Raw genomic sequence first — 27,642 nt, forward strand, 5'->3', positions numbered from 1 at the left:
TGGTACGTTGTGTCTTTGTTCTCATTGGTTTCAAAGAACATCTTTATTTCTGCCTTCATTTCGTTATTTACCCAGTAGTCATTCAGGAGCAGCCAATACAACATTTAAAAAAAAAAAAAAAAAAAAAAAAAAAGTAGTAAAATGCAAAAAAAACAAAAACAACAACAACAACAACAACAAAAATGACAATTTTTCCTCTAAAAGACGAGGACAGGATATTTTATGTTTGCATTATGACACTGTCCCTCAGTGTGTCAGAGAACAAGAAACATTGCTTACATAATCTCAGTTTTCTCCAGAGAATGATATCCCAAGGGTTTGAGCCCTGATTGTACAAATGTCATCAAGGCCCCATCTTCTCTACTGAGAAAAGTGACACAATCAAAATTTTCCACAGTGAAACTCACCTCTGCTTTGCTGTCCGCATTGCAGATATTCTTTGGGGGATACTGGAGGATTTGCCTCTGGCCACAAAAGCAGAGGAAGGGCAGGGTGAGAGGAAGTGTCACTGAATGCATCATTCTTAGCAGCCATTCAACTTGTGCTGTCATAACGTCCATCCTGTCTGGCTCAATCCTTTGGGTTTTGCTTGTTATGAATGAAGCCAGAGATCTTTTATGAGACTCAAACCAGATCCAGGAAATCTTCAACCTCCAAAATCATGGGTTGGTTTGGAGATTCCCCTCCCAGGTTTGAACCCTTACCCCAGTTTTTCTTAAAATACAGTTGTTTGGCTGGGCACGGTGGCTCACGCCTGTAATCCCAGCACTTTGATAGGTCAAGGCCGGCGATCACAAGGTCAGGAGTTCAAGACCAACCTGGCCAATATGGTGAAACCCCGTCTCTACTAAAAATACAAAAATTAACTGGGCGTGGTGGCGTGCGCCTGTAGTCCCAGCTACTTGGGAGGCTAAGGCAGAAGAATTGTTTGAAACCGGGAGGCGAAGGTTGCAGTGAGCTGAGATGGCACCACTGTACTCCAACCTGGGCAACAGAGCAAGACTCCATCTCAAAAAAAAAAAAAAGTGGTTGTTTGCAAACCTTCAGAGTATAGGCTGCCCATCCTGAGGGGATGCAGAACTTATTCAACCTCTTCCCACAGGGTCCACAACTCCAGGGAGGTCCCAGAGCTAGTCTCTCAGGAGAAACTGGGAATAAGAAGGCTGGCGTGTCTCAAAAGAGAACCAAGGCCAGACAGATCGAATATCCAGAGCTCAGTGGATTGAATGTTGCATCAGGCACTAGAGTTGCAAAAGATCCTTGGTCAATCAGAAAGGAGCAGGAGAATGATACAGCTCAGTGAGATGGTGTAAACCCAAACAAAGCCTTCCTCCCTAGGTGGAAATATCCCAAGTCATTTCCTCCTAGAGACTGCAGCACCTGAAAACTCGAAATAGCGTTTGCCTCTGATTTGTAAAGTCAGGTTCCGTCTGTGATTGAGTGGCTATTATGAAAGTGAATTGCTTAATGCATAGAAATTTTTCCACTGTTCAGTCACTATGTTCATCTTACCACTACCAAATTTTGACACTTGTATTGCAATTTTCATCACTTGTTCATTCCTTAACCCAGACTCCAATTGTCAGAATTCTGATGAGCCTGGAACAAACAAGGCATTTACCATCAAATAATGGCTTCAGTGTCAAGGTATCCTTCCAGACAACTGCCTTGAGGTGGGCAGATCTCCAAACACACAGTTAACCTGGTGGCTGCTTCATCCTGGCATAACCTCCTCACCACAATCAGTGGCTCTAACCGCTGGTTATGCATCAGTTGGATTTCATCTAAGTCCAAGGTGAAGCAATACCTATCAAACCTGGGCTGAGAAGTTCTTTAGAGTGGTACTTCCTAAATACATTTATGTTCGTGGCTTGGCATAGTAGAAAGCATTTATGAAGGGCCAGCTCTGCCTCTTGTTATAGTGTGAATTCAGGCAAACCACTTGCAAGCACTTCAGTTTCCCATCAAGGAGATTCTTATTATTCATATCTTGTGGGATCATTGTGAAAACGAGGGAGACTCCTGAGTGACACACTGACATTACAGTACATTATAAACTGTCTTGGTGTCCAAATATACCTGCAAGTGATGCTCCAACAGGTATTGGTGGAAGAGAAGGTTCTGAGGCTTCTAGGATTCCTCAGCCCAGTCCCAGGCCATGTTTTTAAAAGCCAACCTAATACAGCAACTTAATTTTAGACCCTTTACAGTTACATACAACCCTGTGAACTGTTTAATCAGATTGGAATTTAACAGGGAAATAAATAGTGGCTCTGCATAACCCACTAGAAAGTGGGTAATTTAGTGGACTAAAAAGCAAAGAGGCTTCTGGATATGGGGAGAATGCAGTGCCCCTCCTTCCCGGGCACCCACGAGACAGCTGCTGGCCCAGAGGAGCTTGCTGTGATTGACAGAGGCACAGAAGGAATTTTGTCCCCACGAACCTTCACAGAGAGAGGACAGGAGCCCCAATTTCCCCATAGAAGATGATGAAAATGATTATTTGGCCCAGGACATGGTGAGCCACAAGCTTCTAGAAAGCAACACATCACGGGCCCGTCTCATCTTTCCAAGATCCTGTATCCTTGCTGGAAAGGACGTCGTTCCAAATGCACAACCCTTAAGGACTGAGGACACGTTCTCACTGCATTTACTTCATTGGGAAGGAAGGTGGAGATCGCTGTCAGTTTTTTAAGTGCACCATTTGCTCTACTAATAAAAATAAGATTCTAGTCCTTTCACTGTTGGCAACCGAGCAGCTAAATATTTAGATTCCAGGTCACCAGGACTCAAGGTTACATCGGAAGGAGGTGTAGGCAGTGAACCTGATACCGAGAAGCAGCTGGCGGTGCCCCAGGCCTGGCCTAGCGTGCTCTTCACATCAATGAAGTCACTTGACTCTACCAGCAAGCAAGGTGCGCCTCTAGAGGAAGGCTGTTACCCAACATAAACACTGTAATTGTTTTGTTCATGAGAATCCACACGAATTTTGGAGATTAACATAAAAAATAAAGTCTTCTCAAGTAGTCTGCAGTGGCTTAAAAAGTTGGAATGTCCAGCCATGCATGAGAGCAGCAAAGGTCTAAAACTGTGCCTTTCAATACAGTGGCCACTAGGCACATGTGGCAATTAAACTTTAAGTTTAAATTAATTAAAATTAAATGAACCATGTAGATCCCTAATGGCACTAGCCACATGTTACACACACAAGAGCCATGTGTGGTCAGTGGCTGCCATATTATTTTTTGTTTTTTGGTTTTTTTTTTTTAGACTGAGTCTCGCTCTGTTGCCCAGGCTGGAGTGTAATGGTGAGATCTCAGCTCACTGCCACCTCCATCTCCCAGGTTCAAGCAATTCTCCTGCCTCAGCCTCCCGTGTAGCTGTTATTACAGGTGCCCGCCACCATGCCCGGCTAGTTTTTGTATTTTTAGTAGAGACGGGGTCTCGCCGTGTTGGCCAGGCTGGTTTTGAACTACTGGCCTCAGGTGATCTGCCTGCCTTGGCCTCCCAAAGTGCTGGGATTACAGGTGTGAGCCACCGCACTCAGCCACCTGGCTGCCATATTGGACCATGCAGATCTAGGGCACTTCCGTCACTACAGAAAGTTCCATGGCACAGCACAACTCCAGATTATGGTCAAGCTCAAAAACAAAACAGGACCCCATGAGCCAGGAAGGGGTTTTGTTTCCCAGAAACCAGCCCTGCATGATCCATAGCACAATGCTTTGCATACTGCAGCTCCTAGCAAATAGTAGCTCTCCGGTGACTCAGCTGTCCGTGGAGGCTGGCTCGATTTGCATTTTGTGTTTTTCTATGACCTGGGTATATCTGCATGACTCCTTTCGTTCCCTATTTATTCATCCTATCCTGTCCGTGAAACCTTCAGCTTCTCCTCTTTCAAACGGCTCTTGGGGAGACGTCGTCCCATTAATCTGTCAATGTCAACCCACTGACACCCTTAACAGTGTCATGAAAGCAGCCATGGCTTAGGATGTGGCATATGTGTTCCATGAGTCATGCTTTTAATTTTCTCTAACTTCTGCTTGCCCATTGTCAGATTCCTTGTGGGTTGGGCCTCTCTTCTTTCTGGCCCCAGGCCTGTGTGCTGATGAGGCAGGTCACGCACGCACACGCTGGTTCTAGCTGCCAAGGGGCCCCACCCTGGGAGGCTGTGAGTCACCCTTAACACCTGGCGTGGTGTTCTTCACAGCCGCCCTCTTGACTCTAGCTCAGATTCTGCACCCTCGAGGTGCACTGAGTAAGAACGCAGCTCTGCACGCAGCCTCTGGAGCCTGAAATGCACGTCATGGAGAGAGAATGTGCAGCCCACGGTTTGACAAGTGCGGATCTGTGGGAATTTTCCTTTGAGCTTGTTTTCCATTTTAGCTGTTGCTCTGTTCACTGTGGCAGGTCCCACAAGCCCCTCAGGCTCAAGGTGCTGAATACATCATCATCTCCCCTCAAATTGTTTCCTCTTCCTGAAGTTCTTATTTCTGCCCAAGCCAGAATCCTGGAAATTATCTTAGACTCCACCTCCTCTTCCTTCTGCTGCTCCTCCTACTTCCGGCAATCAAACGCTGAAGCCTGACTGTCTCCTCTCCTCTCCCTCGAATCTGTCCACTTTTACCTGCCTTTGTAGGGCCCTCTCTTTTCTTGTCTGGTTTTTTTTTTTTTTTTTTTTTTGAGACAGAGTCCTGTTCTCTCACCCAGGCTGGACTGCAGTGGCGTGATCCTGGGTTCAAGCGATTTGCGTGCCTCACCCTCCCGAGTAGCTGGGACTACAGGCGTGTGCCATGATGCCCGGCTTATTTTGTATTTTTAGTAAAGACAGGGTTTCACCATATTAGCCAGGCTGGTCTTGAACTCCTGACCTCCAGTGATCTACCCGTCTCATCCTCCCAAAGTGCTGGGATTTATTTGTCTGGATTATTGTCATTTCCCTAATGATTTTGTCTTTACCTTTTCCCTTACAGGCAGTCTTCCAGGCTGCTGGAACAGAGAGAGAGAGAGATCCCTCTAGGATCAAATTGGATCATAACACACCTTTATTAAACATTCTTCAGTGGTTTCCCATTGTCTTTGGGATCAAATTCAAACACCTTTGCAAGGTACCCAAGGCCCTCGTATGCCTGACCCCTGCATACCTCCTGAGCTCATCTGACCAGCCTCTTTGCACCCTCAACTCTGAGGACACCTCCTCTGAGAAACGTTTCTGGAGCTTCTCCTGGGGGTCGAGTGGTTTTGCTCATCCTTTCTTTGTATTCTTAGAACATCCTCTGGGCTCATGCCCACCATGGGGTACATCTTTCTGTCTGCCTCCTCCCTTAGGCTGGGAGCTAGTCAAAAGAGGAGGCACTGTTTGTGGTTATATTTCCAATGTCTAGCACATAGTAGGAGCCCAGTGCATGTTTGATAACAAACAGTTGTGACGCAGGGCCGGTGAGCCCCAACCTTCCGACTTAGCCCTGGAGGGTTGTTGGCTTTGCCCAGGAAAGTGTTTGAGGGTGAGCCGGTGGTGGTAGACAGCAATTTTGATTGAAGTGGCGGTGCACAGCAGCGGCAGAGGGGTTGCTCCGTGCGGAGTAGGACTGCCCCATCAGCAGTGTGCCCAGAGTGGCAGCTCAGGGCTGATCTGAAGTCATATTTATACCTACTTTTTTTTTTTTTTTTTTTGAGATGGAGTCTGACTTTGTCGCCTGGCTGGAGTGCAGTGGCAGGATCTCGGCTCACTGCAAGCGATTCAGGTTCAAGTGATTCTTGTGCCTCAGTCTCCCAAATATCTGGGACTACAGGCACCCACCACCACGCCTGGCTAATTTTTTGTATTTTTAGTAGAGATAGGGTTTCACCATGTTGCCCAGGCTGGTCTCAAACTCCTGAACTCAGGTGATCCGCCCATCTCAGCCTCCCAAAGTGCTAGGATTACAGGCATGAGCCGCCTCGCTCAGGCTATACCTACTTTTAATAGCATGCAGATTAAGGAACCGATTGTGCAGAAATTTCTAGGAAAAGGGTAGTAACTTCTGGGTCGTTAGGTCATTGCCATGGAAAGGCATGGTAACGCCCAGGTGCTGCCATGGCAATGGTAAACTGACATGGCACATTGGTGGGCATGTCTTATGGAAAGCTGCTTCCGGCCCGTCCCCGTTGTAACTAGTCCTCAATTTGGTCCAGTGTCTGAGCCCCACCTCTCACCTTGGTTGCAAGAATGTTTTAGGAATGTGCACCTATCAAAAGTCATAACCATATCACCGTAACCGCCAGAATAGGGATCCTTAACCTGGGCAAGAGAAGAAAGGGGATAATGGGACTTGGAGTGGAGAATGCTTCCTGACCTGGTTTGAAGTGATTGACGGGAGAATGGTTTGGTAAGGCTGCCAATCTGCAGTGGCCATTTGGGCTAGAAGATTAGTCAGTTATGATCAGACCCTTTTGAAACCCTGGAACAAGTGGTGACCAAAGTAGCCAGCTAAATAGAACATTCTTTTCCTGGCATACCACTCTACAGAGGGACAGATGGCTTCTTTAAAACACCAAGTTCCTTTGGTCACAGGTAGGCAAGGATGCAAAGGCATAAGAATGGCAGGGTTGCAGCTCTGAGTAAACCGAGGAAACTCAGAACGGCCCGACATTGACCCAGGACTCACTTGTACATTACAAGGGAGGTCATCTTGTTGTGGTTGAAGATTCTGGCAGATAACTCACCAGACTGAACTGGCTATTTCTTTTATGATTAGGGTATAGAGTAATTGGAATACTGGTGTGCAAACCCCTCTGTAGGCAGACCAGGGTGCTGGAGATCTTCAGCATTAATGGAGCAAGCAAGTACTAACTATCTTGGGCAAAGCCAGAAGCACTTCATTTCTCCTTTATTTCTATGCTTTGTCTGAGTTCCTCTAGGAATTTTAAAATAGGGCACGACATTAAAATGGGAGAACTGTCCCTTTGAATTGCGAATGCTTCCAGAAAGTTGTCCTGCCTTTTTCGACAGATAAGCACGACAGGCTCATCCTTGCACCAGAGTGATCCTGCCATGTGGCCGGGTTGATACAAGCACCAAATGTTATCCCAGCTCTGTGAATTGTTGGTGCGGGGAATTGGTGACCTCTGACCCAAAGGGTTCCCTGTGTTGATTGATCTTAGCAGCTCAGACATTGTATGAGAGGAGATTATAGTAAAATGTCTTTTTTTCCTTTGTAAGTAGCGCTATGTGTTTGTTTACTACATTTTCTTTAAATTCTCTATTTTGAAAAATGTTTCCAGTTTTTAAAACCAAAGTACTTATTAAAAATCATTTAAGGGCCAGCGCAGTGACTCATGCCTGTAATCCCAGCACTTTGGGAGGCTAAGTTGGGCGGATCACTTGAGCCCAGGAGTTCAAGACCAGCCTGGGCAACATAGCAAGATCTCATATCTACAGAAAATTTAAAAATTAGCCTGTAATTCCAGGTACTTGGAAGGTTGAGGTGGGAGTTCAAGGCTGCAGTGAGCTTTGATCACACCATTGCACTTCAGCTTGGGAGACACAATGAGATCCTGTCTCTAAATAAATAAACAAACTAAAGTCACTTGTGTACAAGACACCGTGTTGGGTACCATGGGGATGGTAATGAGCAAGCCACGCCCCCTCCCTCAGGTGGCTGACAGTGTTGGTAAACTAAGGCATTATACACATGTCTGTAGTTCAAAACAGTGCCTGCTGAGCATAATAAAAAGGCTATGGGGACCGGGCTCATGCCTGTAATCCCAGCACTTTGGGAGGCCCAGGTGGGCTGATCATCTGAGGTCAGGAGTTCAAGATCAGCCTGGGCAACGTGGTGAAACCCCATCTCTACTAAAAATACAAAAATAAGCTGGGTGTGGTGGCAGGTGCCTGTAATCCCAGCTACTTGGGAGGCTGAAGCAGGAGAATCACCTGAACCCGAGTGGCAGAGGTTGCAGTGAGCAGAGATTGCACCATTGCACTCTCACCTGGGCTAAAGAGCAAGACTTCATCTCAAAACAAAACAAAACAAAAAACAAAAGGCCAGGGGGACACCTGGGAAAGCTCCATAGAGGATGTAGTTTTTGTTTGTTTGTTTGTTTGTTTGTTTTAGAGATGGAGTTCTGCTCTGTTGCCCAGGCTAGAGTACAGTGTGGTGTGATCTCAGCTCACTGCAACCTCCACCTCCCAGGTTCAAGTGATTTTCTTGCCTCAGGCTCCCCAGTAGCTGGGATTACAGGCACATGCTACCGCGCCCGGCTAATTTTTGTATTTTTAGTAGAGACAGGATTTCACCATCTTGGCCAGGCTGGTCTCAAACTCCTGACCTCGTGATCCACCCACCTCGGCCTTCCAAAGTGCTGGGATTACAGGTGTGAGCCACTGCGCCTGACCTTTGAGGATGCAGATTTTTACCCTGGATCTGAAGTCATGGACAAGATTTGGGAATCTGGGGGTGAGGCTGGGAGCTGTGGTAGGGAGGACGTTGCAGGAGGAAGGAAGACCCTGAGTCACGGAGGGCGGCAGGTCTGGGAAGTGGTGGGCAGCGCAGCCCCCTGCAGCACAGGAAATGTACCTCAGACCGCTTCTCAGAGCTCCCTCCCTCCCTGCCACAGTGAAGCTGGCTTTTCCCTGAGGCTGTCCTACTCACAGTGCTGCTCCAGACCACTGCCCACCAGGCTCCGCTGGAAACACCGTCCACTGAGGCTTGCGCTGTTTCCTTCTACCGTCCTCTCCCCCTCGTCATTCCTGCCACTGTTAGTCCCCTGGAAGTGCAGACTTTGGCAGACAGTTCAGTCTCTGTCCCCGCCACATCTCCTGATCTTCTGCCACAATCCTTGACTCCAGCATCCTCCAGGCTAAGCCAGGCACATCCTGGCATCTCAGATCCCGAGTTCCTCAAGTGCCTCCTCCGTCCCACTCTGCCACCCCCATCCCCAATAGCACATCCCAGGCGGCATCATCACCCAAAAGAATTTCATCTTCAAAATCGCTGGATCATCACAGGTCTCCAGACCTTCTGGCTCTGCTGTTTAACCATTTCCACAGTGACAGTTCCTTGACCTCTGGGGAACCTCTCGCCCGTAGATTCCTCTTTCTTTGCCCTGTGATTGTCCCCTCCGCACTGACGTGTCCTGCCTACACAGCCTAGGTCCTGTGCTTGACCCTCTTAATAATTCTCTTGTCCTTTTGTCTTTTACACCTGTCTGGTGAAATCCCACCCATCCATCGTCTCCTGCCTCACATCCAAGCCACCGGCCACTGCTGCAGAAGAGTCACTCAACGTTCAAAAATGGTGTCGCTGAAAGGCCACAGCCTCTGGAATTCCTCAGTGCTGCCCCGCTTCTCTGGTCAACGCTGTCTTCCTCCTCAAACCGTCTTCCTTCTCCCTAATCTTCACGCCCTCCTCTCTTCCACCTCACGCCATAGTGTCCCTCAGCTGGAAACTTCCTCAGCTTACTGTTACTCCAGGCCCTGTCTCCCACCATCACCGCCCTCTCCACCTGTGCCTGGGATCCCGCACCTTGCCTTGCACGTGAGCCTGGGGCTCATCCCTTTCCCACCTGGATCCCCTGCTCTGTGCCAGAGCCTTCCCATCCGCATTTAATCATGATCTGAGATCTCTCAGCAAAAAAAGAGAACAGAACAGCCCTTCCTTATCCCACATTCCCCTCCACTTATTTCTTCCCCTTCACAGCCAAAGTTCTCGAAAGAATTATTTACACTGACTGACTCCATTTCCCCACCTCCTACTCACTCCTCAGCCCACTCCAATCTGGCTTCCATGCTCATCATTCCACAGAAATGGCTCTTCAGCAAATGACTTCCCCATCTCTGCACGCAGCGGGTCTCTTTCTGTCCTCACTGTGCTTGACCTCATGTGCATTCGCTTGGCCAACGGCCCCTCCTGGACGTTCTGAGTTTCTGCAAAGCTGCCTGCTCCTCCTGGTTTCCCTTTGTCTCCAGGGGTGGTTTCTCATTCTCCACTTCTCATCCTCCTCCACCCAGGCTCTGAACCCTGGGATTCCTCGAGGATGGGCTCTCTTCTCATCTCTTCTTTGGTGTTTTATCCCATTTTTGTGCTGCAAACCTCTTTGGCTGCATGGTAAACTCCCTAGATCCCCTTCTCAGAATAACATTTTCAAAAACATAAAATGAGATACACGAGCTTTCAAAGGAACCCACTTTTATTGAAATAGTCATCAAAATATTTTTAGAAAGTTGTGATTCAGTAATATACATGCTTCTTTATTAGCACATTAAATGACAAGCGATGGGCATAAAGGGTATTTTGAGACATCTGCAACAAATTTAATGAGATGTGAAAATATCTGTGATTTCTAATGGTGACAAAAATCACAGGTCCTGCTAATCCTGCTGTGGCTTGTTGCCTGCATTCATAGATGAAAAATATGCTTAGATTTCATTAGAGGTTAGAGAAAATAAAGATGTAATTTTTTTCCCATGCAAGTGAATGCCCTGCCCCCAAGAAACTCTCCTTCTTGAACATTTTAGCAGCCAAAGTCAAGATGTCAACTGCCAATGACTCCCAGGCCTACATTTCCCACCCAAACTTCACTTTGATCCCCAAATCAGAATATCCGGCTGTTTACTCACTCCCTCAGGCATTTCAAAAGACACTCCAAACCCAACAGGCCCATGCTAGAGGTCCAAGTATGGCCCTTCCTGCTTCCTTTTGTGCATTGTAATTAGTCCATTTTCACATTGCTGATAAAGACATACCCAAGATTGGGTAATGTATAAAGAAAAAGAGGTTTAATGGACTCACGGTTCCACATGGTTGGGGAGGCCTCACAATCATGGTGGAAGGCGAAAAGCACTTCTTACATGGCAACAGACAAAGAACTTGTGCAGGGAAACTCCCCTTTATAAAACCATTAGATCTCATGAGACTTATTCACTATCACAAGAACAACACAGGAAAGATCCGCCCCCATGATTCAAGTGCCTGCCACCGGGTCCCTCCCATGACACATGGAAATTGTGGGAGCTACAATGCAAGATGAGATTTGGGTGGGGACACAGCCGAACCACATTATGCATCAGAATTGGACATTTTCTCTCCATCTCCTCCTGGACTGAATTCATCACCAAGTCCTTTCCATTTTACTTCCTCAATACCTTTGAATCCATCTGTATCATCTTCTCTGCCACCATCTCGTTGAGTTACTGCAGTGGCCTCCTAACCAGTCTTCACACTCACACTCCTGCCCCCAGATCCCATTTTCTATAACACAGGTAGAGAGATATTGGCAAGCAGGCTGCGGGTGGTGGCTTGCGCCTGTAATTCCAGCACTTTGGGAGGCCGAGGCTGGCAGATCACTTGAGTTCAGGAGTTTGAGACCAGCCTGGCCAACATAGCGAAACCCCATCTCTACTAAAAATACAGAAATTAGCTGGGCATGGTGGTGTGCGCCTGTAATCCCATCTACTCAGGAGGCTGAGGCGTGGAAATTGCTGGAACCCTGGAGGCAGAGATTGCAGTGAGCTGAGATCATGCCACTGCACTCCAGCCTGGGCAACAGAGTGAGACTCTGTCTCAAAAAACAAAACAAAACAAAACACAAATAGAGAGATATTGATAAGTAGAGCTCAGTCCACTTTATTTGCCCGCTTAAAAACCCCTCCATGCCATTCTGTGGCTTTTAGGTTGAGGATGTAACCAATGAGGCCCTGCAAGATCTAGCTGTCCTTCCAGCTCTGCATTTCACCCCCACTGGCTTTGTGTCCTCTGAAGTGCCTGGCCAACTCCTGATAGAGCACCTTTGCACATGCTGTTCCCTCCCCTTGCAGCACTCACCCCCTCTTGCCATGCCTCAGATTGCAGCTGAGGTCACTTCCATAGGGAGGTTTCTCTCACTTCACTAGTTACACCCCTCAACTAGATTAGGACACCTCCATCCCCCATTCCATGTTCTTATGGGTGTTCATATTTCCTTTAAAAAAAAAAATCTGTGACTCTAGTAATTTTACATTTATTTAATAATTATTTGATTACATGATCTACAGCCACACCTAGACTGTAAGATCTATAAGGGCAAGAGCTGTTTTACTCATCATTCCCTTATCCCCAGTGTATGGTTACACTGCCTTTTCCGTGGAGGTATATGCTTGTCCTAAAACATCAAAGATAAGGCAAGACAAGATGTATCTTTCCAAATCTGTCTTACATTGACCTTTCTTGTTTTGATTATTGATTTCTCATTGTTACTAGATGATATCATAAAGGAAGCAATGTTTAATCTACTGAAATAAATGTGTATTATGAACCATACAAGAGAAAGCTAGTGGCCAGGCATGGTGGTTCATGCCTGTAATCCCAGCACTTTGGGAGGCTAAGGTGAAAGGATGACTTGAACTCGGGAGTTTGAGACCAGTCTGGCCAACATGGAGAAACTCCATCTCTTACTAAAATACGAAAATTATCTGGGTGTGGTGGCAGGCGCCTGTAGTCCCACCTACTCAAGAGGGTGAGATAGGATTGCTTGAGTCCAGGAGGTTGAGGCCGCAGTGAGAGCTGCACTCCAGCTTGGACAACAGAGTGAGACCCTGCCTTAAAAAAAAAAAAAAAAAAAGAGCTGGCAGTGTTCCCACAAAGTGCCTAGTTCATCTCATAGCCCTGTAATATCTATATATCAATGTATCTATATTTCTGCTCCATTTTCCCCCACCATTTTACTATGAAAACTTGCATACATATAGAAAAGTTGAAAGAATTATACAGTGACTATCCATATACCTACCAGCCAGTTTCTACAAGTGTTGACATTTTGCTCTATTTGCATTATTACATCCTATCCATTGATCCATCATGTGTTTTGGTGCATTTCAGAGTAGTTTGTAGACATCAGTGCTCTGCATCCCTAAATACTTGGGCATGTACATCATTAACTAGAGCTGACTATTTGTTTATGGCTTTTGTGTTTCTGATTGTTCATTTTGTCTTTCCAGTTTTTGCTTTAGAAATAAAAATTACTTGCAGTGAATTGTACAAATTTTAAACTATTTGATCTAAACTATTTGATGAGTTTAGACAAATGCATATATCTGTGTAACCCAAACCCCCATCAAGTTCTCTTTGAAGTTTCCTCAAGCCCTTTCCTAGTCAGTTCCTGCCCCTGCCCCTCTCACACGTATCCACTTCTCTGAGAGTTTTCACCCTGGGTTAGGTCTGCCTTTCCTTATTCCAGTTTTAACTGTTTTCTCTGAGTTCAACTAAGTTATCTCAGACCATTTTTAGAAATAGGTAGAAAACACACTTTAAATAAATGCAATATATAAGCATGTATAATAATTACATTTAAATTACATACAAGTTATACATTAATTACAATCTTCTTGCAAAATGATAGACTTTAAAACATATATAATAGTTGGAAAAGTTATATGGAAACTGACATTCTCATATACATCTGGAAACAAATTGGTACAGTATTTCTGGAGGACAATTTAGGAACAAAAAAATTAAATCTTTATGATGCTTTTAATCTAATAATGTAAATTCCCACTTTCAGGAACCTAAATAAATAATTAAAGATATGCATAAACATACAGGAATATTCCTCATAGCACTATTTATTATAGCAAAAAGTTGGAATCATCCAACATGACCAACAAAAAAAATGATGGTCTCTATACAATGAAGAATAAATTCTGAAGACAAAGAGAACTTCAAAGAAATAATAAACTTTATTTAGTAGGTTTATTCTTACAGTAATATTTGTATGATAATTCTGAAATTATTTCATGTTTACTGCAGGGCAAAACAAATAAATATATTAATATATAATATAATAAATGTATTAATATAATTAAGGAACAAAGATAAATAGAGAAAAGTGATACAAATATAAATAAAGAAAGGAAAAAAACCCCGTAGTGTTAAATTTTAAAAGTAGTGTAGGCCAGGCCCGGTGGCTCACACCTATAATCCCAGCACTTTGGGAGGCCAAAGCGGGCAGATCACAAGGTCAGGAGTTTGAGACCACCCTGACCAAAATGGTGAAACCCTGTCTCTACTAAAAATACAAAAATTAGCTGGGCATGGTGGCACGCACCTGTAGTCCCAGCCAGGCAAGAGGCTGAGGCAGGAGAATCACTTGAACCTGGGAGGTGGAGGTTGCAGTGAGCCAAGATCGCACCATTGCACTCCAGCCTGGGTGACAGAGCAAGACTCTGTCTCAAAAAAAAAAAAAAAGAAAAAGAAAAAAATATATATAGTGTTAAATATTAAAAATATTGTAGTGAATCCATAATTTTTAAATACATATTTCTAATTTATTTCATTGAAAGAACTTAGAAACAGTGTCACTATAGTAACCATGAACACACCTCACACACAGATACTGGTTTCTAAACACCATTCTCAACTAAAAAGAAGCAGCACTTTGGCTGGGTGCAGTGGCTCATGCCTGTAATCCCAGCACTTTGGGAGGCCGAGGCAGGTGGATCACCTGAGCTCAGGAGTTCAAGACCAGCCTGACCAACATGGTGAAACCCTGTCTCTACTAAAAATACAAAAATTAGCCAGGCATGGTGGCACACGCCTGTGGTCCCAGCTACTTGGGAGGCTGAGGCAGGAGGATAGCTTGAACTTAGGAGGCAGAGGTTGCAGTGAGCCAAGATGGCGCCACTGCACTCCAGCCTGGGTGACAGAGTGAGATATCATCTCAAAAAATAATAATAATAAATAAGAAAGAAGCAGCACTTGTTGGAAAGACAGCTGATTCCAGGTGCAAGGCAGGTAAAGTACAAGGCAAGGCCATAATGTTTTTTATTGTACCAGAAAGCAAAGAAGTATGCAAATACTCAATCAAAAGCCAACTTGCAAATATTTTCTCCCATATTGTGTAGGTGGTCTGTTTATTCTGTTGATAGTTTATTTTGCTGTGCTCTTTAATTTAATTAGGTCGCACTTGTCAATTTTTGTTTTGTTTTGTCGCTTTTGGGGACCCAGCCAAAAATTATTTGCTGAGGCCAATGTCAAGAAGGGTACTTCCTAGATTTTCTTCTGGGATATCTTGTCGTGTTTTGTTTTGCTTTTGAGACTGAGTCTCGCTCTGTCGCCCAGGCTGGAGTACAGTGGTGCGATCTCTGCTTACTGCAAGCTCCGCCTCCTGGGTTCATGCCATTCTCCTGCCGCAGCCCTCTGAGTAGCTGGGACCACAGGCGCCCACCACCACGCCCGGCTAATTTTTTTTTTTTTTTTGTACTTTTAGTAGAGACGGGGTTTCACCATGTTAGCCAGGATGGTCTTGATCTGCTGACCTTGTGATCCGCCCACCTCGGCCTCCCAAAGTGCTGGCATTACAGACATAAGCCACCACACCTGGCCTCTTCTAGGATTTTTATAGTTTGAGGTCTTACGTTTAAATTTTTAATCCGTCTTGTTTTTTTTTTTTTTTTCTCCATAGGCTGAAAGGTAAGGGTCTAGTTTCATTCTTCTGCTTGTAGTTAGCCAGTTACCCTAGCACCATTTATTGAATTAGGGAGTACTTTCCCCACTGCTTGTTTTTGTTAGATTTGTCTAAGATCAGATCGTCATAGATGTGTGGCTTTATTTCTAAGTTTTCGATTCTGGTTCATTGGTCTGTGTGTCTTTTTTTGTACCAGTACCATGCTCTTTTGGTTACAGTAGCCTTATAGTATAGTTTGAAGTCAGGTAATTTGATGTCTCCAGCTTTGTTCTTTTTGCTTAGTATTGCTTTGACTATTTGAGCTCCTTTTTGGTTCCATATGGATTTTAGAATAGCTTTTTTTATTCTGTGAAGAATGACCTTGGTGGTTTGATAGGGATAACATTGAATCTGTAAACTGTTCTGGGCAGTATGGTCATTTTAATGATATTGATTCTTCCAATCTATGAACGTGGAATGTATTTCTGTTTGTTTGTTTGTTTGTCTCTGATTTCTTTCAGCAGTGTTTGTAGTTCTCCTTATAGAGATCTTTCACCTCTTTGGTTAGCTGTGTTCCTAGGCATTTCATTTTCTTTGTGGCTATTGTAAATAGGATTGTGTTCTTGATTTGACTCTCAGCCTGGGCACTATTGATGTATAGAAATGCTACTGATTTTCGTACATTGATTTTGTATCCTGAAGCTTTGCTAAAATTGTTTATCAGTTCTAGTAGCCTTGCGGTGGAGTCTTTAGTGTTTTTTAAGTGTAGAACATATTGTCAATGAAGAAATAGTTTGACGACTTCTTTTCCTATTTGGATGCCTTTTATATTTCTTTCTTTTGCCTGAATGCCCTGGCTAGGACTTCCAATATTATGTTGAATAGGAGTAGTGAGAGTAGGCATCCTTGTCTTGTTCCAGCTCTTAAAGGAAATGGTACCAGCTTTTGCCCATTCGGTAGGATGTTGGTTGTGAGTTTGTCATAAATGGCTCTTATTATTTTGAGGCATCTTCCTTTAATGCCTAGCTTGTCGAGAGTTTTTATCATGAAGGGATGTTGGATTCTGTTGAAACCTTTTTCTGCTTCTATTGGGATGATCATATGGTCTAATGACCAGAGTCTGTAAGGAACTTAAACAAATCAACAAGCAAAAAATAACCTCATTAAAAAATGGACTAAGGATATGAACAGACAATTCTTTTTGTTTTGTTTGTTTGTTTGTTTGTTTGTTTTGAGACAGAGTCTCACTCTGTCGCTCAGGCTGGAGTACAGTGGTACAATCAGCTCATGGCAGCCTCTGTCTCCTTAGTTCAAATGATTCTCCTGCCTCAGCTGCCTAAGTAGCTGGGATTACAGGCACACACAACCACACCCAGCTAATTTTTGTATTTTTAGTAGAGACAGGGGTCTCAACATGTTGGCCAGGCTGGTCTCGAACTGCTGACCTCAAATGATCCACCCACCTTGGCCTCCCAAAGTGCTGGGATTACAGGCGTGAGCCACTGCACCCAGCCTGGGGCTGACAATTTTTAAAAGAAGAAATACAATGTATGAAAATCAGCAGCATTTCTATACATGGCTAACAAACATGAAAAAATGTTCATCATCACCAATCATCAGAATGGCTATTATTAAAAAGCCAAAATAGGCCGGGTGTGGTGGCTTACTCACGCCTGTAATCCCAGCACTTTGGGAGACTGAGGCGGGTGGATCACAAGGTCAGGAGATGGAGACCATCCTGGCTAACATGATGAAACCCCATCTCTACTAAAAATACAAAAAAATTAGCTGGGCATGGCAGCACGCACCTGTAGTCCCAACTACTAGGGAGGCTGAGGCAGGAGAATGAAGGCGGAGGTTGCAGTGAGCCAAGGTCATGCCACTGCACTCTAGCCTGGGAGGCAGAGCAAGACTCCATCTCAAAAAAAAAAAAAAAAAAAAAAAAAAAAGTCAAAATACAGGCCAGGTGCGATGGCTCATGCCTGTATTCCCAGCACTTTGGGAGGCCAAGGAGGGTGGCTCACCTGAGGTGAGGAGTTTGAGACCAGCTTGGCCAACATAGTGAAACCCCATCTGTACTAAAAATACAAAAATTAGCTGGGTGTGGTGGTGCACGCCTGTAATCCCAGCTACTCGGGAGGCTGAGGCACGAGAATCGTTTGAATCCAGCAGGCGGAGGGTTCAGTGAGCCAAGATCATGCCATTGGACTCCATCCTGACAGAGCAAGACTCTGTCTCAAAAAAAAAAAAAAAAAGGTCAAATACAATAGAGGCTGGCAAGGCTGTGGAGAATAGGGAACACTTACATACTGTTGTTGGGAGTGTAAGTTCAGCCACTGTGGAAAGCAGTTCAGAGATTTCTCTAATTACTGAAAACAAAGCTTCCATTCAACCCAACAATCCCATTACTGGATATATACCCAGAGGAAAATAGATCATTATACCAAAAAGACACATGCATATGTATGTTTATTGCCATGCTGTTCACAATAGCAAAGACATGGAATCAACGTAGGTGCCTATCAGTGGTGGATTGGATAAAGAAGATGTAGTACATATACACTGTGGAGTACTACACAGTCAAAAAAAGAAAGAAACCATGTTCTTTGCAGCAGTATGGATGGAGCCAGAGGCCATAATCCTAAGGGAATTAACGCAGGAACAAAAACCGAAATACCACACGTTCTCACTTATAAGTGGGAGCTAAATATTGAGCACACATGGATATAAACAAGGGAACAGCAGGTACTGTGGACTACTAAGTGCACTAAGGAGGGGTATGTGGATTGAAAAACTACCTATTGGGGACTATGCTCACGACCTGATACAGTATGCCCATGTATCAAACCTGACTATGTACCCCCTGTATCTAAAACAAACATTGAAAAAATTTTTTAAAAACCAACTTGAATGAACTCTCATTCACCATTTTTGGCACAATTTGAGAAACAAAAAAAAAATTGAATAAAATGTATCCTTGAGAATCCAATGATAATAAATAAATAAGAAAAAAAGAGAAAGGGGGAGGGGAAGAAAGTACTTCTTTAGAGAAGAATACTAGCTAATAATTGTAAAAGAAGTGTGGAATTAGGCTGGGCATGGTGGCTGATGCCTATAATCCCAGCACTTTGGGAGGCCAAGGTGGGGAGATCACTTGAGCCCAGAAGTTGAAGACCAGCCTGCCCAACATGGTGAAACCCTGTCTCTACTAAAAATACAAAACTTAGCCGGGCATGGTGGTGGGCACCTGTAGTCCCAGCTACTCAGAAGATTGAGGCACAAAAACTGAACCTGCAGGGCAGAGGTTACAGTGAGCCGAGATTACACCACTGCACTTCAGCCTAGGTGACAGAGCAAGACTGTGTCTCAGACGAAGAAATGTAGGATTAGAAAATCATCAATTTTGCTACCCCAGTGTAATTATCAATATAGGCAAAGCACATTAAAAGATGCTAAAATCATTGGGTAAAATACAACTTAGGGACAGGCTCTTCAATCAGTGCCAAAAGAATCATCCCACAAATTACCTGCTAATTACAAAGGGAAAAACTGTACCTTTACATTGGAGAAATCTGGTGGTCACCGCCTTATCCTATAGATCAAGCACAGCATTTACCAATATTGGGACAACCTAACCAGGCACCTGCTGACAGGATGTTATAAAGAAGGACACCACACCACCTATAAAATAATCACACCCAAAACGATTAAACTGAAAGGTATTATGAGGAGCAATCAAATTTAGAGCGTAAGACATTCTATGAGACATTCATCCAAATGTATAGCCAAAAAGACATCTTGGGAACAATTGGGTTGGAATCTGCTCTGCATATTAGAAAATATGATAGAATGATTAAATTTTCTTAGGTAAAATAATGGTTTTGTGGCATTGCAGGAGAACGTCTATTTTGATAGGAGATGCCTGCTGAAGTATTTAGGGGTAAAGTATCTTGAAGTGTGGTCATTTTGAAAATGTTCAGAAAAAGACTGTGTATAAAAAGAGAAAGCAAGTTGCCAAGGTAAAGAATAAAGGGTGTGATTCGTACTATTCTTTCAACTTCTCCGTAGATTTGGAACTTTTCAAAATAAAGTTGAAAACAGTTCTAGAAAGGTATCTATTGCTGCAATGTATTGTTAAGTAAAACAGTATAAATGGTACAATTTTTTTTTTTTTTTTTTTTTTTGAGACGGAGTTTTGCCCTGTTGCCCAGGCTGGAGTGCAATGGCACGATCTTGGCTCACTGCAACCTCTGCCTCCCAGGTTCAAGCAATTCTCCTCCCTCAGCCTTCCAAGTAGCTGGGACTACAGGTGCCCATGCCACCATGCCTGGCTAATTTTTTGTATCTTTAGTAGAGATGGGCTTTCACCATGTTGGCCAGGCTGGTCTCGAACTCCTGACCAAGTGATCCACCCACCTCCACTTCCCAAAGTACTAGGATTACAGGCATGAGCCACCATGCCTGGCCCATATGAATGGTACAATTCTATCTTGGGATAATGTTAGCTGCTGTAACAAAGGAACCAAGAATGCGGTGGCCCAAACAACAAGATAAAAGTGTATCTCTTGCACACGTGACAGTCCTGGTGAGATGCACAGATCAGCAGGCAGCACTTCTCAGACCTTCAGGGACTCAGGCTGATGCTGGTTCTGCCGTCTTCAACATATGACTTTCATAGTTGTTGCCCTCCAGCTGACAGGAAGTGACAGGCATAGGTGCAGGGCCAGAGATTTTCTCTGTGGAGGCTGCACACATTGCTTCTGCTCACACTCCCCTGGGTGAGACCTTCCTCCTGAGTTGCAGTGGGGCAGTAGGTGCAGGGGCTGAACAATTCAGTTCAAGATGGGCAACCACACATCTCAACTTCAACTCTTGGCAATTTAGAAGGGATTTTGGTAGAAAGGGAGTAGTCTCCATCAGTCATTACAAAGTGTCTAAAAGAATACAGGGCCGGGCATTACAGGTGGCTCACACCTGTAATCCCAGCACTTTGGGAGGCTGGGGCAGGCAGGTCACTTGAAGTCAGGAGTTCAAGACCAGTCTGGCCAACATGGCAAAACTCCATCTCTACTAAAAATATAAAAATTAGCCAGGTGTGGCGGCACATGCCTGTAATCCCAGCTACTTGGGAGGCTGAGGCAGGAGAATCACTTGAACCTGGGAGGTGGAGGTTGCAGTGAGCCGAGATCACACCACTGCACTCTAGCCTGGACAATATAGCAAGACTCTGTCTCAAAAACAAAAAAAGAGAATACAGACCCACCAATTCAAAGCTTTTATTTCAAGGTTAATTGGTTTTTGAATGTTTTAAATATCTTTATGCTTGTCTTCGCTTTTCCATTCTGAGCATGCATTTCTTTTGTAATAAAGAATTATGCTTTACAAAAATAAACCATTGAAACCACAAAGAGATTATTTCACTGGCAAATTTGCAGAATGTTTTGTTTTCTCTCTCTAAAAGAAACATATACCTAAATCGTAAATACTACTTTAAGCATTCTCCTACTCAGAAACCTTCAGTGGGACCCCACTCTCTATCACATTTGCTTGAATCTCACGGCTCCCCACAATCTGGCCCACACCCTCCTCCTCACCCTGTGCTCAAGCCACCTGCCTGGCCGTCCTAGAATCACGCCTGCTGTTTTCACTCCATCCATCCTGCGGCTCAAGTGCTGCCTCCAGCCTAGCCAGACCCCACCCATTCTTCAAGTCCCAGCACACACCACCACCTTCCCTTGACCTTTCACCTTTTCCCAGGGCTTTTCCATGACATTTAGAATGGGTGCAACACAACGTATCCCTTGATTAAATGTTGTTTTCCATTTTACTGGTAAGGCATTAATCTTATCTGTCTCATTGTCAGCACACCACCACTCCTGGCTAATTTTTTAAATTTTTTGTAGAGACAAGGTCTCGCTATGTTGCCCAGGCTGGTCTCAAACTCCTGGGCTCAAGTGCCTCAGCCTCCCACCGTGCTGGGATTACAGGCGTGAGCCGCCATACCCGGCTGCATTCTGGTTTTTTAAATCTATCAATTTCCTTCGCACATACTGCTTCCTTTTCGTCTTTGCACCACACAGAATCCTGCTCCTGCTACAGCCAGATAATGCTACACACGGGGATCCCTAGTATTTGGAAGCAGGGAAAATGTGTGGTCACCAACCATGTAAACTGAACGGTGATTTCTGCAGCACACAAGGGATTGCCTGGCATCATAGGAAGTACCTAGCACGTCCTGCTTGCTGTGTCAGTAATTTGCAGTGCGAAGTTTCACTCAGTGGCCATTCCATAGTGGGCTGAATAGTAATCGCAAAACAAGTAGACCACATGGCTCTCCTTCAGAGGGCACCCCCATAGTGATGGCATGTTATGAAGACTTAAATCACCGAGGCTACTCTCCAGCCAGGGCCACAGGCTGGTCGTTTCAACTTGCTGGCCTGAAAATCCGGGAGAAGCCTGCAGGCAGGAGGCTGTTCTCTGTGGAACTCGACGGTAGACAGGTGCCTGTGACATTTAGGCAATCTAGCAGCCCAGCTGACTCCAAAAAGCATCTTTTTTTTTTTTTTTTTTTTTTGAGACAGAGTCCTGTTCTGTTGCCCAGGCTGGAGGGCAGTGGCACAATCTCGGCTCACTACAACCTCTGCCTCCCAGATTCAAGCAATTCTCGTGCCTCAGCTTCCCAAGTAGCTGGAATTACAGGCACATGCCACTACACATGGCTAATTCTTTTTGTATTTTCAGTAGAGACGGGGCTTCACCATGTTGGCCAGGCTGGTCTCAAACTCCTGACCTCAAGTGATCCACCTGCCTTGGCCTCCCAAAGTGCTTGGATTACAAGCGTGAGCCACCGCACCCGGCCTCCAAAAAGCATCTTCAGGCAAAACGGAGACCAAGGGCATGTAGTGCCTAGTCTTACCCAGCTCCACTTGGCAGCCACGTCTTCAGATGGGGCAGACAGACGAGAGTCAGCAGCAGTTTGATTCAGGTAGGTGGTACCTGAGTCCAGAAAGACCAAAAAGCCTACTGATCCTCGTTCTTTATTGTCCAGGCTTACAATTCTGGCACACTCACAATTGTCCTGAACCCGCAGGAGGGATTTTGCTGCTGTAAGAGTTTTTTTCTGGACAAGAGAAAGTTTTGCCTGCTTTGTGCTACAACAGCACTTTGTGCAGAACATATTTTATATTTCATGACTATGTAAAGGTAACCGTCCTAACCAGAATGCTATTTATACAAGCTGCCCTCAATTCCCTAAGGCGGTTTTTGTGTTTGAGGCACAATTTGAGTGTGGGCTTTGGGGACAGTGCTCTGAAGGTTCTCGTTGGCCCACACGGTCCCTTGATCGACCTTCCCATGTTGTCACTGTTTAAAGGTTGAGGTTCACTGCCTTGACCACACTCTTTTATAATCTCACGAGACCAAGTTCATTTCAAATGTACTCAACACAGTCTGGCGCCAGCTTGACACTACTTTGCCTTTTCCCTCCCATCCATAGTAAGCTGTGCCCTGCACCATATCGTAGATCCACTCAGCTCAGCCTCCATCACACAACTCATGGCAAAGATGGGTTTGGTACACATCAATCAGAATTCAGTAGCACCTCTCAGGGAGGGACAGAAATGGCATATCAGTTAAGAACCAGTTTCCTGGTTCTTGGAAAGGAGCCATCAGGCAACAGTTGGAAAATAACTTGAAGTCTTTTCTGTCCCCGACTGCCTTAGTCTACTTGCTCTTCGGGTCATCTCTGTTCATTGTGGCCTTATCATTTCAGACACCATATTGTTAGGTCCTAGTTGTTAAGAATCGAATCATTCTCACATTCCCGAGGAGATACATCCCCCTCCCCAACCCATGCGTCTTCACCTTCCAGGACGTTTAACTTGAACCATGATGTCATTACCTCACTGCCCAATGCTACTTACCCAGTTAAGTTCCTTCTCTTCTCAGTGTGGGCCTTTCTGCGAACTTTTGAAAGAGCGTAGCGCTGGGCAACGTGATAGCTCTACTTTATTAGGCATGAGTCCAGTAGAGCAAGTCCAGGATCTTCGGAAAACCTTAAGTACAAAAATGACGATTCTCAAAAAAATACTGATTAATTTTGTCAACTTATTTTAGTTAACATGGCTTTGTTAGAACTTTCATCAAATTCTCAGTAGAGAATGTAAAGTATACTGAAGTATCACATAGGTTGGGTTTTGTTTTATTTTGGCTTTTTGTTTTTAATGCCATGGGCTTTGATTTTTGAAGATAGAGCTGGTTTATGTCCCCCAGAGGAATAGCAGTGTGCTATTGTCTCCACCTCCAAGTGACATTTCAACTTGGGGACACATAAGGAAGCAATGAAAATTGTAATTATTTTTCAAAATTACAAGAGGAAAAGATGCAATTAAAAAATCAACTTTAAAATTAAAATTTTAATTATTATTGTTTGATTATCTCTAATGTTGTCAAATATTTGCCATTAGAGTTTTACGGTCTGAAAAACCATTGCACCATATTTTCTTAAAACTAGATAAATTTCAACTGGCCATTTGTAAGATTGTCATACTATCATAGATTATATTCCCTGGAGAAGAAACCAAGAGTCCGGTGTGGAACTGACCCACGTCTCCATTCATACCCTTCTGGAATAGGTGAAATCCAATAGAATTTTTCATTGGGGACTTTAGCTTTGGTTTCAACCATAGGTAGTAAATGTTTAGTAGTTAGCTAGTTAATTTTTTAAATGGCTGAATATGAATTAATGGCTAATCATAAAAGCCAATACTTACATGGCGCTTACTGGGTTACATGTATATGGCGCTGTTCTAAGTGCTATGTGTACATATATATATTATGTAATCCTCACAAAACCACCAAAAGGTAGATACTACTGTTCACCAATGAAATCTGAGATCCAGAGAAATGAACTAACTGAATATCACACAATTACTATGTGCAAGAGCTGGGAGTCACTCCCGTGGAGCCGGGCTCCAGGGCCTTAAATACCACGCTTTAGTGCCAGAATGATTTACTACAACTTCTCCCACTCAAGGATAATCCTTGGGTTTTCATCAAAGAGGATAGGCCGGGCGTGGTGGCTCACACCTGTAATCCCAGCACTTTAGGAGGCCAAGATGGGCGGCTTCCCTGAGCTCAGGAGTTTGAGACCAGCCTGGGCAACATGGTGAGACCCTGTCTCTATTAAAATACAAAAAAATTAGCCAGGCATGGCAGTGTGTGCCTGTAGTCTCAGCTACTCAGGAGGCTGAGGCTGGAGAATTGCTTGAACCCGGGAGGCAGAGGTTGCAGTGAGCCGAGATCATGCTACTGCACTCCAGCCTGGGCGACAGAGCAAGACTGTGTCTCCACAAGGTGGACATGATTTATTTAAGATTTCTCAATGAGGCAAGCAGGAAAAAAGTCCTTTAACACATTCGTAAGTATTACACTTCTTGCCATTGTGCCTTCAGTTTACAACCGATAAAACACTGACTTCTAGCTGCAATTTCTAGACTGTTAATGGTTACCATCTAGAAATAAGGTTGATTGAACCAGAGAAGGTTGTACTCACAATATAGGCTCACAATCCCACAGGTAACAGGATGGTTTAATTGGCCAAGCTTTCACCTCTTCTGTGCACTAAAGGCTTGAGGTTTAATGAATGGATGGAGGAAGGATAAACATGGCTTAACAGCCCAACCCATAAAGGTCTCCTCCCTATTCACCACAGCCTGGGGCAAGCCAAGAATTCCGGCCCTGGCTGGGGGTAATGGAGATGGATCCGCTAAGAGGAGCTGAGCGGACACCTGCTGCTGATGCTGCTGACACAGGTGTTGGTCATCCTCGCCTGGGGCATTTTTCCTGCCTTTCTGCTGGCTGGAAAGAAAGGGCTGACTCGCAGGGCCCTGTGGGAGTTGACTTAACCCACTACGGCGAGCTGATTGTGTTGGGCAGTTTGTGGAGGAAATTCTGTCCCCTATTCATTGATGCTCTTCTTGGGACACAATTCCAGGACTGTGACTTCCAGGACCCAATCACAATGACAGTCTTAGGTGTCATACTTAAAATGTGCCCACATTTTCTTTTCTGAGAATAGAGAACCTATCTCATGTTCAGAAATGACCTAATGTTTTGGCCAGGCATGGTGGCTCACGCCTGTAATCCCAGAACTTTGGGAGACCGAGACAGGTTGATCACCTAAGATCAGGAGTTTGAGACCAGCCTGGCCAACATGATGAAACCCATCCCTACTAAACATACAAAAATTAGCCGGGCATGATGGTGGGTGCCTGTAATCCCAGCTACTCGGGAGACTGAGGCTGGAGAATTGCTTGAACCCGGGAGGCAGAGGTTGCAGTGAGCCGAGATCATGCTACTGCACTCCAGCCTGGGCGACAGAGCAAGACTGTGTCTCCACAAGGTGGACATGATTTATTTAAGATTTCTCAATGAGGCAAGCAGGAAAAAAGTCCTTTAACACATTCGTAAGTATTACACTTCTTGCCATTGTGCCTTCAGTTTACAACCGATAAAACACTGACTTCTAGCTGCAATTTCTAGACTCTTAATGGTTACCATCTAGAAATAAGGTTGATTGAACCAGAGAAGGTTGTACTCACAATATAGGCTCACAATCCCACAGGTAACAGGATGGTTTAATTGGCCAAGCTTTCACCTCTTCTGTGCACTAAAGGCTTGAGGTTTAATGAATGGATGGAGGAAGGATAAACATGGCTTAACAGCCCAACCCATAAAGGTCTCCTCCCTATTCACCACAGCCTGGGGCAAGCCAAGAATTCCGGCCCTGGCTGGGGGTAATGGAGATGGATCCGCTAAGAGGAGCTGAGCGGACACCTGCTGCTGATGCTGCTGACACAGGTGTTGGTCATCCTCGCCTGGGGCATTTTTCCTGCCTTTCTGCTGGCTGGAAAGAAAGGGCTGACTCGCAGGGCCCTGTGGGAGTTGACTTAACCCACTACGGCGAGCTGATTGTGTTGGGCAGTTTGTGGAGGAAATTCTGTCCCCTATTCATTGATGCTCTTCTTGGGACACAATTCCAGGACTGTGACTTCCAGGACCCAATCACAATGACAGTCTTAGGTGTCATACTTAAAATGTGCCCACATTTTCTTTTCTGAGAATAGAGAACCTATCTCATGTTCAGAAATGACCTAATGTTTTGGCCAGGCATGGTGGCTCACGCCTGTAATCCCAGAACTTTGGGAGACCGAGACAGGTTGATCACCTAAGATCAGGAGTTTGAGACCAGCCTGGCCAACATGATGAAACCCATCCCTACTAAACATACAAAAATTAGCCGGGCATGATGGTGGGTGCCTGTAATCCCAGCTACTCGGGAGACTGAGGCAGGAGAATTGCTTGAACCCGGAAGACGGAGATTGCAGTGAGCCAAGATGGTACCACTGCACTTCAGCCTGGGCAATAAGAGTGAAACTTTGTCTCAAAAAAAAAAAAAAGAAAAGAAAAAAGAAATGACCTAATGTTTCATCTTTGACATTTCAGAATAATTTGCAAGGATTTCGATTAAATAGCAAAATCGAAAAGGAAAGGGGAGAACAATCAGTATGTTGTGTCTTGTGCTTCTCTGGTCACTTTATCTGAGGGTGGTCTATTTTCTGAAATTATGGGGAGAAACAAGAATTATTTGTTCGAAGGCTGTATCCAAACTCTAAATTTAAAAGCATGATTCATCGTCTTGGAGGATCATGATCTGTCCACCTGTAGATTTATGTAGACTTCTTTTTTTTTTTTTTTTTTTTTTTTTGAGACGGAGTCTGGCTCTGTCACCCAGGCTGGAGTGCAGTGGCCGGATCTCTGCTCACCGCAAGCTCCTCCTCCCGGGTTCACGCCATTCTCCTGCCTCAGCCTCCGGAGTAGCTGGGACTACAGGCGCCCGCCACCTCGCCCGGCTAGTTTTTTGTACTTTTTAGTAGAGACGGGGTTTCACCGTGTTAGCCAGGATGGTCTTGATCTCCTGACCTCATGATCCGCCCGTCTCGGCCTCCCAAAGTGCTGGGATTACAGGCTTGAGCCACCGCGCCCGGCCCCATATGTAGACTTCTTTACAGAAGACTGACAAGTAGAGGACTGTTTTAGAATTTAGTTTGTCATACATCACATCCAATAATTCAAAGCCACTCAGAGTATTTTCCTGAGTCAGGAGCCTGTGAAATGACAGTGCCACAACTGACAGGGAGAACGGTGAGCAAGATCAATACAAATTGCAAGAGTTGGGGAGGT

The 27,642-nt window shown here is 44.7% G+C and overlaps 1 protein-coding gene across 1 annotated transcript in view; it reads left to right on the top strand.

Annotated features, from left to right (window-relative positions):
- Positions 1 to 27,642, top strand: part of MARCHF10 (membrane associated ring-CH-type finger 10) — a 113,038-nt gene that overhangs the window by 26,039 nt on the left and 59,357 nt on the right. The window lies entirely within an intron of this gene.

Source organism: Chlorocebus sabaeus, chromosome 16, assembly GCF_047675955.1.
Source record: "Chlorocebus sabaeus isolate Y175 chromosome 16, mChlSab1.0.hap1, whole genome shotgun sequence".
Classification (NCBI taxonomy): Eukaryota; Metazoa; Chordata; class Mammalia; order Primates; family Cercopithecidae; genus Chlorocebus; species Chlorocebus sabaeus.